A 10,144-nucleotide genomic window follows, 5' to 3' on the forward strand; every position below is an offset into this window, starting at 1 on the left:
TGGTAATGCAAGGGCCCAGGTTCAAGCCCCTATGCCCACCTACAGAGGAGAGCTTCAGAAGCAGTGAAGCAGTGTTGCAGCACATCTCTTAGATCTCTCCCCCTTTCCATATAAATTTCCCTGTCTCTATCCAAGAGATACATATTTAAATTTTTTAAAAAAATATTTATTTATTCCCTTTTGTTGCCCTTGTTGCTTTATTGTTGTAATTATTGTTGTTATTGCTGTTGTCGTTGTTGGATAGGACAGAGAGAAATGGAGAGAGGAGGGGAAGACAGAGAGGGGGGAGAGACAGACAGACACCTGCAGACCTGCCTCACCGCCTGTGAAGTGACTCCCCTGCAGGTGGGGAGCCGGGGCTCGAACCGGGATCCTTACGCCGGTCCTTGTGCTTTGCGCCACCTGCGCTTAACCCGCTGCGCTACCGCCCGACTCCCTTAAATTTTTTTTTTTCATGAAGGGGCACTTTACCATGGGCAAGGATCCAGGTTGAACCCCTGCTTCCCACCCGCAGGGGAAGCTATACAAGTGGTGAAGCAGGTCTGCAGATGTCTACCTGTCTCTCTCCTTCCCCCTCTTCAATTTCTCTCTGTCCTATCATACAAAATAGAAAGAAAGGGCCAGAGCTGATTAGTGCTTTGGTGTAAAAAAAAAAAAAAAAGTACTAAGGATCATTTGAATTTATTTTTAATTGCCGCCAGGGTTATCACTGGGGCTCAGTGCTGGCATTCCGAATCCACAGCTCCTGGTAGCCATTTTTCCTTTTTTCCCCCTGCCCCTAATGTTTATTAGATAGGACAGAGAGAAATTGGAAAAGGGGAAGATAGAGAGAAAGATAAGGCACTTACAGAAGTGCCACTGCCTGGCTCCAGGTCACTTTAAAATAATGGCAAACAGGATATTAATAGAATTTCTTTCATGCATTACCATTATTAGATAACTGCAAACTACTTTTCTGAGTCTCATTTGAAAAATGGGGATGGATATTTACAACCACCTAATCAGGTTTATTTGAAGATCTTGTAACAATTACCTGTATACAGTAAGTTCAGCTCAACAAATACAAACCCCCTCCTGCCCTGCCATTGACTTCACCTGAAGTGTTTGCTACCCGGGATCAGGGATCAGCCTCGAAGACTCTGCTGCTGTTTTAGCCATTAACCGATGGCTCCTCCCCAGGGCCGCAGTCATTTCTCAGTTCTAGCTGTTTCACTCCTGGTTTCTAAGAGGATCGTGTCTATATTTAGAGATAATGCCAGTACCAACTGTGGACTCAACAGGTGCTCTGAGGGCACTTGAGCTCTCAACAGTTTTCCAGTTTTCCAGGGTTAATTGGCCTTGGCTCCACAGCTGGCTATCTTGACTTTTACAAGGAGGAGTGCCACGTATGCACAGTAGTTGCAGCAGTACACCAGACTAAAGAGAAAGTTAAGTGTGCCCACAGGACAAATCCTTAGCAAGAAGGTGTTTTATCCGTTTATTAGGATCCCAGAAGATTAAGTCACAGGAATAACAAACTCTACAGATGCAGCACACTAACCCAGCCTTCATGCAAATCACTACTGTCACATAACCCAAGCCAAGTTTCAATCAGTTCACACTGCCCTGTACTACAATCAAGACCAGGGAGAGATGAAAGCTGGGGATACAATAAGGCAGTGAAGATGTTAAATAGATACCCAGAAGGGTCTGAACTCCACTTTATTTACTAGCTCTGGGACATTTTTCAGCTTCTTCATTTAGTATAGGAAATAGTAAAAGAATCAGACAAAACATGCAGAACAAGTTAGCACCTTGGCTTAGCCCACAGTTAGGCAGATGAAGATCTACATCTTGATGAGTGACGATTTCACACACCTCTTGCTTTACTCAGTTTTTACATTACATAAGAAAAGTAGGACTAGCAGAACAGCTCACTTGGCACAGTGCTTTGCCCTGTGTGAGCCCCAGGTTTGAGATCACTAATGGAAGCTTTGGTGCTATGGTTTCTTTCCCACTCTGATTCTGAAAAAGTCAGCTCCAGAGATAACCAGAAAGAAAAATAAACTAAGCATTTAGATCATTTACGGTAGCCTAAGGCTACTATCCAAAACCTAGCTGAGAAATATAAGCTGTTGAATTTCCAGAAATCTCAGATGAGTCAGCAAGATCTAATGTCCACTAAATAAAAAGTTCAGCATGGACTACCTATAAACACACAACCGTAGGCACAATTTCAAAAAAAAAAAAAGTCATCAATATTTTAGCACCACCTGGGGAATATTTTAGCATCCAGCCTGGGGAAAAGAGAATTAAAAAACAAACAAACAAAAAAAAAAAACACAGGTATAAAGGCAATAAATGCTAAGATCATAACCTCGGAGATATTTCGCACAGTATTTTCAAGCCACCTTAATTCGAAGTGGAGAGTCAGTCTGCACCAAGAACTTCCTGGGGCAGAAAAGAAGCAGATGGCACTCCAACATTCATCAGAGGAACACTGCAGACCCCGCAAAGCACGTAACTTAAAAGGTTCTGATCTGGCTGTTCGCCGCCCTTAGGGCTGCAGGAGAGCCACTGCCCCCAAGCCCCCCGCCGCCGCCCGCATTGCCACCGACCTCACGCAAAGCCGGAACCGGGAGCCGCGCGTGGAGACCTGTCCTCTCTGCGGCTTCATCCACCACTGACAGCGCGTCCAGTGACCTGCGGGCCGGGCCCGAGAAGAAACAAATAGCAGAGGCACACTTCGTCCGTGCAGCGGGTACACCGGCGACAGCCAACTTACTCAGAGCGCAGCGAGCTGTGCTCCTTGGCCGAGGGGATAATAAACCTGAGGCGCAATCTCCTGCCGAAGAGCCAGTCGCCCTGCACGGATGAGGAGAAAGAAGCCGGTCACCCGGCTCAGCCCAGGCTCCCGCACCGGCTCGGCCTTTCTGCTTCAGCGGAGCCCAAACCATATGCACACATGGGTACGGGTGGTGCTGGTGTTTCTCTTTTTGCTCTGCCCCCTTGTCCACATCTGCCCGCACACACACGCCCTTTTATCAGCTTCTCTCAAGCCCACTCTGCCCTCTAACCCTCCAGACCCCGGGTCCCCACCGGTGCCCCCTGTGCGTTCGCGACTCCGGGCACTTCTCACCCTCAAGGCTCCCTCCCTCTTCCCTTCTTTCTTCCCGTCCCCTCGTCTCCTAAACCCAGGCACCCCCGCCCCCGCCCCCGCTCAGGCCAGCCCCCCTCCATTGTCTGCCGGCCTGTGCGGCTGGAAGCCCCCGACTCGGACCCGCGTGCTCGCCCCCCAGAAACCTCTCAGGGTCCGGGCGCCCCGGGTCCCAACGGGCTCGGCCCCCTCCTCTCCCTCCCCCGACCCCCAACTGCCTCCTCCCCCAGCCTCCGTCCAGCCGGCTCTCTCCCTCCGTCCGTCCGTCCGTCTCCCTCCGGCTCACCTAGCCCGGGCCCCCGCCGCCGCCGCCGCCGCGTCCCCCAGTTCCGGCTCTGCGTCCGGGACGCTCCGGGATGTAAGAAGAGGAAAAGAACAGCCCTCCCTTCCCCTCCCCTCCCTTCCCCGCCGCCGCCGCCGCCGCCGCCGCCTTCGCTCCGGCCGCCGCCGCCTCGCTCCTCCCCCAGCTCGCCGGGAGCCGACGCCGCCCCGCCCCCACCGCCCCTTTCGCCGCGTCTCTGGCCGGCCGGGCGGCGGGCTGAGAATCGCAGCAGCGGCTGCGGGGCCGGAGCCACAGCCGATCCACACCGACCTCGCCGGGGCTCGAGCTGCTCGCCCCGCCCGGACCCCGCGCGTGCGCGTGCGCGCCAGCCAGCCAGCCAGCCAGCCGGCGCGCGGGGCGCGTGCCCGCGTGCGCGCGAACCCGGCGCGTCGAGCTCGAGGCCGTTGCAGCCAACGGGCGCGCGAGCGAGCGAGGCCCGGGCGCCGGCGAACGGACGGCGGGCGCTGAGGCGCGGGCGCGGGCGCGGGCGCGGGCGCGGGCGCGGGCGCGGGCGCGGGCGCGGGCGCGGGCGCGGGCGCGGGCGCGGGCTCCGGCCGGTCGAGTTAGCGCTCCGCTCACGAGCCCGTCCCTCGCGCTTCGGGCCGCTCGCTGGGGCGTGGAGCGGAGGGGTCGGAATAAAGAGGAAGAACGAGAGGAGTGGGTTGCGGACAAACTCGTGAAGCCGGAGTCGACTAGAAACCCCCCCGACCCAGCTGGCGTCCGCGTGCAAAACGGCCCCCGAAGAAGCCGTGGGGGCGGGGGGTCAGCCTCGGCGCCGGGCCGAGCCGCAACTGCCGGAAAGAGCCGGAACTCCCCGGAGGTTGCCGAAGCCGGGCGCCGCGAGGGGCTTTTCCCTCGAGACGTCGCGGCGGGCGGCTCCCACTCTGCCGCCTTCGCGGCCCGCTCTTCAGCCCCCAAGGCTGCGGGGAGCCCCTGGGGGTCGGGGCGCCGCGGCTGCGCGGCCCCGAAGTTGGGGGTGGCGCCCCCGCCCGGCCGGCACCTGGGGGTGGGGGAGCGTGTGCCGGCTTCCCCTGCTGCCGCCACGTCCGCACCGCGGCCCACTCGGCGCTCGCACCCCGGCCTGCAGGCCGCGGGCTCTGTGAGCGCCCCTTCCTCTGCCGTCGCGGTCAGACGGCCCCGGCCCCGAGGCCGCGTCCAGCCTGTGGGTTTAAACACTCGCCCCACTGGCCAAGGCGGCTCCGGGCCGCAGAGCCTCCGTCCGCAGAGAGCCCCTAGCCCTAGGAGTGCGCGGCCAGACCACAGACACCCGCACTTTGGGCTGCGGTAGCAAGGCTTGGAGGAGGAGCAGGAGTACCTTGGAGGGTCACCTCAAGCACCTCATCTTCTTTTTATTTATTTTTTCTCCATTTTTTATATTTATTTCCCCTTTTGTTGTCCTTGTTGTTTAACATTGCTGTGGTTATTGATGTCGTTGTTGGTGCCTAGGACAGAAAAATGGAGAGAGGAGGGGAAGGCAGAGAGGGGGAGAGAAAGACAGACGCCTGCAGACCTGCTTCACCGCCTGTGCAGCGACCCCCCTGCAGGTGGGGAGCCGGAGGCTCGAACCGGGATCCTCCCGACGGTCCTTGCGCTTTGCGCCAAGTGCGCTTAACCCGCTGCGCCACCGCCCGACCCCCTTATTGATTTATTTTTCATTGAAATGGGGTGGAGTAAAAAAAAAAACAAGCACCCTAGAGCCCTCTGACCGCTGGCTAATGAGGCCTGATCTATGCACCCAGATCCTTTACCGAGGTAAAGAAACAGAAGAGGATCATCCAGCTCGTCGGATGGAAGCAAATCATCCCCATACCTACTCTTTGCATTCACTAAGTTGACGTATGTACCTGGTGAGTAATAGGCTTTGGGTCACATACAAAGAAGAATAAAACGAGATCTTCATCCCCAAGGAAAGGGGGATAAAGTTATTGAATAATTAACTACAATAAGGCGGTAAGAACTGAAACAGAAAAGTGGGAAATGATGTGGGGAGACTGGAATGAGATGACTCACAATCCCTCTTCCCTCCCAAATAGAGTAGAACCAGGTCCTGGTTAATAGGAAACTCGATATTCAACAAATAATAATAATACCACGATTTTATTCTTACTCCATAATGATTGATTTCAGGTACCTTAACTCACATAGGTATCTTCATGATAGGACCGCTTGCTTGTTGCTTCAAAACCGATAGTTTCTTCGGGAAGAAAAGTAAGTCCTCACTCTTGGAAAACTCAGTCAGGAAAGGTATGGTGCCTTCTTGCTAAGAGAGCCCCTGTACTCACGGGGTAGCCTTTATGTGTGGCTGCTCCACTCAGAAAGAAGGGAGGTGGATAGAAGCCAAGTAGTGGCGCTCCTGGTTAAGTGCACATGTTACAATGTACAGGGACCGGGGTTCAAGCCCCTGGTCCCCACCTACAGGGGCAAAGCTTCCCAAGCCGTGAAGCAATGCAGCAGGTATCTCTCTGTGTCTCCCTCCCACCCCACCCCCGTCTGTCTCAAATCAAGATAAATTTTAAAAAGAGAAAGGGAGGCGGATAAAGGAGGCTGATAAAGGAGCCTGCCCAGGATGGACTCTGAGAGAGCTATTTAATCAGGCCCACAGACAGCTCACTTGTGAGGCTCCCACTGGGCCGGGAGTAGCTCGGGCGCTCTGGTGTCTTGGATGCCTTTCCCATTCTCCCTCTGTCTTTATCTGAAGAGAATTGGCCTGGAGCAGCAAAGTCCCAACAGCAACAATGGCAGAAATCCTATGAGATAGGAAGAAAAAGGGAGTCCGGGAGGTAGCACAGCCGGTTAAGCACAGGTGGCACGAAACGCAAGGGCCTGATTGAGGATGCTGGTTCGAGCCCCCGACTCCCCACCTGCAGCAGAGTCCCTTCACAAGGAGTGAAGCAGGTCTGCAGGTGTCTTTCCCCTTCTGTGTCTTCCCCTCCTCTCTCTATTTCTCTCTGCCCTCCTCTATTTCTCTCTGTCCTATCCAACAATGACAACAACTAATAACCACAACAATAAAACAACAAGGGCAACAAAAAAATATTAAAAAGAAGGAATATATATATATTCATGGGGGAAAAATGAGAACAGCTAGAGTGCTGCTTCAGCGCGTGTGGTGCTGGGAAATTGAGCCCCAGGGGTCTCCGACGTACAAGTCTTGCACTCTAACACTGAGCCACTGTCTAGTAGCAAAGAATAGCTTATTTTAAAAAAATTATCTTGGCAGTCGGGTGGTAGCGAAGCGGGTTAAGCGCACGTGGCACAAAGCTCAAGGACCTGCGTAAGGATCCCAGTTCCAGCCCCCAGCTCCCCACCTGCAGGGGAGTCACTTCACAGGTGGTGAAACAGGTCTGCAGGTGTCTGTCTTTCCCCCTCTCTGTCTTCCCCTCCTCTCTCCATTTCTCTCTGTCCTATCCAACAACGATGACATCAATAACAACAACAATAATAACTACAACAACAATGAAAAATAAGGCAACAAAAGGGAAAATAAATATACAATTTTTTCTTTATTTATTTATTGGATAGAGACAGCCAGAAATCAAGAGGGAAGGGGGTGATAGGGAGAGACAGAGAGACACCTGCAACACCACTTCACTCACAAAGCTTTCCTCCTGCAGGTGTGGCATGGGGGCTCAAACCTGGGTCCTTGCGCATTGTAACATGCACTCAACCAGGTGAAGCCACCACCTGGTCCCAAGAATACCTTATTGAATCAATGTCCTCTAGTGGAGAGTGAGTGTGCTGTTAAGTTTCTGAGATGTCAGTAGAAGTAGGTCCTCATGAGGAATTGTTTAACATTTTATTTATCATTGGATAAAGACAGAGGAGTTGAGGAAGAGAGATAGGGAAGGAGAGTTACCTGTGGCCCTGTTTCATCACTTGTGAAGCTTTCCCCCCACAAGTAGGGACCAGGGGCTTGAACCTGGCTGTTGCGCACTGTAATGTGTGCACTTAAGCAGGTGTGCCACTGCCTGGCTCCGATTTTATTTTATATTTATTTATTCATTTATTTTTGCCACCAGAGTTGTTGTTGGGGCTCAGTTTCTTTCTTTTAAAGTAAGCATTTTTTAATTTTTTTCCATTTTTATTGATAGGACAGATAGAAATTGAGAGGGGAAGGGAAGATAGGGAGACAGAAAGACACCTACAGACCAGCTTTACCGCCTGTGAAGTGACCTGCCTACAGGTAGGGAGCCAGGTGCTCCAGTTGGGATCCTAACAAGGGTCCTTGCTCTTTGTACTATGTGCACTTAACCCGGTTGACCACCGCGAGGCCTTCTTGGGACTTAGTTTCTGTAACACCCACTATTCCAGGTGGCTACTTTTAAATAGTGGTTAAAAGAAATGGAAACACCTGCAGCATTTGTGAAGCTTTATCCCTGGAAGAAGGGAGCAGGGGCTTGAACCGTGGTGTGTACATTACCAAGTGTGCCATTACCCAGCCCCCCTCATAAAGATTTTCCTCAGACAATAGCCTTTTTTAAAATATCTATTTATTCCCTTTTGTTGCCCTTGTTATTTCATTGTTGTAGTTATTGTTATTGATGTTGTCATTGTTGGACAGGACAGAGAGAAATGGAGAGAGGAGGGGAAGACAGAGGGGAAGAGAAAGATAGACACCTGCAGACCTGCTTCACGGCTTGTGAGGCGACCCCCCTGCAGGTAGGGAGCCAGGGCTCCACTGGGATCCTTCGCCGCTGCCGAAGACTAGCCTTGGAATAGCCTTTCAAGGTGGCGCTTGGATGTCCCAGAGTGCAGTCTAAGTAGAGCTTGTAGAAGGGGAAGTGCAACTTGAGGCCCTGCACCTTTCACTCTTTATCCATGCAGCACTCAACCTCTCTAAGAGGAAGTTGCACAAATGTTTAAAAATACACCTTGCCAGGAGTTGTAAAAATTAATTTTGTTGGGTGCCGGGAGGTAGCGCAGCGGGTTAAGTGCACGTGGCGCGAAGTGCAGGGACCCGCATAAGGATCCTGGTTTGAGGCCCTGGCTCCCCACCTGTAAGGGGGTTGCTTCACAAGTGGTGAAGCAGGTCTGTACTGACAGACCTATCTTCCTCTCCCCCTCTCCATCTTCCCCTCCTCTCTCTATTTCTCTCTGTCCTATCCAACAACAATAACATCAATAACAACAACAAGAGAAACAAAGGCAACAAAAATGGGGGGAAAATAGCCTCCAGGAGCAGTGGATTGGCAGTGCCAGCACCGAGCCCAGCGATAACCCTGGAGGCAAAACCAACAACAATAAAACAACAAGGGCACAAAAGGGAAAATAGATAAATATTTTAAAAAGTTAAAAAATAACTTCAAAAAAGATTACTTTTGTTATTTTTTATTTTTTTAATTTTTTATATTTTCCCTTTTGTTGCTTGTTGAATTTTGTTGTTCTATCATATACATTTTCTATGCTAAACTTCAGTTTTACTATTATATAAAAAATTCTTGGCCTACTTTGAAATAATTGAATAATAATTGTTGTTTAACAATGCAGGGGGACCAGAAGATGTCCCAGTGGTCACAGCACTGCACTTACAAGCATCAGGTCCCCAGTTTGATCTCTGGCATTGAATGTGCCAGAGCAATGCTCTCGTTCTCTCTCCACCCCCCCATCATTAATAAATAAATTGGGGGGCGGGAGATAGCATAACGGGTTAAGCGCACATGGCCCAAAGCGCACGGACCAGCATAAGGAACCTGGTTGGAGCCCCCGGTTCTCCACCTGCAGGGGGGTCGCTTCATAGGCGGTGAAGCAGGTCTGCAGGTGTCTATCTTTCTCTCCCCCTCTCTGTCTTCCCCTCCTCTCTCCATTTCTCTCTGTACTATCCAACAACAATAAGAATAACAACAACAGGACAGGGGTAGATAGCATAATGGTTATGCAAAGAGACTCTCATGCCTGAGGCTCCAAAGTCCCAGGTTCAATCCCCTGCACCACCATAAGCCAGAGCTGAGCAATGCTCTGGTAAAAAAATTAAAAAAAAAAAAAAAAAAAAGAATAACAACAATGATAAACAGCAAGGGCAACAAAAGGGGAAAAATAGCTTCTAGGAGCAGTGGATTCGTAGTGAAGGCACCGGAGCCCCAGCAATAACCCTAGAGGCAAAAAAAGTAAAATAAAATGAAATAAAATAAATAGATTAAAAATAAAGAGGGAGGGTGGCGTGAAGCGCAAGGACCGGTTTAAGGATCCCAGTTCGAGCCCCTGGCTCCCCACCTGCAGGGGAGTCACTTTATAGGCGGTGAAGCAGGTCTGCAAGTGTCTGTCTTTCTCTCTCCCCTCTGTCTTTCCCTTCTCTCTCCATTTCTCTCTGTCCTATCTAACAATGACGGCATCAATAACAACAATAAAAACTACAACAATAATAAAAAACAAGGACAACAAAAGGAAAAATTAATAAATAATAAAAAATTATAAATAAATAAAGCGGGAGGGCCAGAGGACAGCTCACCTGGTAGGATGTGTGCCTTGCCAGGTTCATAACCCAGGTTTGAACTCCAGCACCATAAGGCAGTAAGTAACATGGCTCTAGGAGATGTCCTAGTGCTGTGATGCCTCTCTCTTTTTCTCTCTCCCTCTCCCAATCCCCCCTTCTCCACCACCAGCAAATAAAAACAATGGGAAAAAGTGTCAGCCTGGAGCAGTGAAAAGAACTGAGTACCACTAAAGTAGAAGTAGTAGTATTAGTAAAA

The 10,144-nt window shown here is 51.2% G+C and overlaps 1 protein-coding gene across 1 annotated transcript in view; it reads right to left on the bottom strand.

The window, feature by feature from the left end:
- Positions 1 to 3,860, bottom strand: part of SPATS2 (spermatogenesis associated serine rich 2) — a 99,098-nt gene extending 95,238 nt beyond the window's left edge. Inside the window, exons 1-2 of the mRNA XM_060195455.1 lie at positions 3,423 to 3,860; positions 2,598 to 2,682 (exon numbers count right to left, since the gene is read on the bottom strand). The gene's annotated coding sequence lies outside the window, so the exon portion shown is untranslated. The remainder of the gene's footprint in view (positions 1 to 2,597; positions 2,683 to 3,422) is intronic.
- Between the last annotated feature and the right edge of the window lie 6,284 nt (positions 3,861 to 10,144).

Source organism: Erinaceus europaeus, chromosome 7 (assembly GCF_950295315.1).
Source record: "Erinaceus europaeus chromosome 7, mEriEur2.1, whole genome shotgun sequence".
Classification (NCBI taxonomy): domain Eukaryota; kingdom Metazoa; phylum Chordata; class Mammalia; order Eulipotyphla; family Erinaceidae; genus Erinaceus; species Erinaceus europaeus.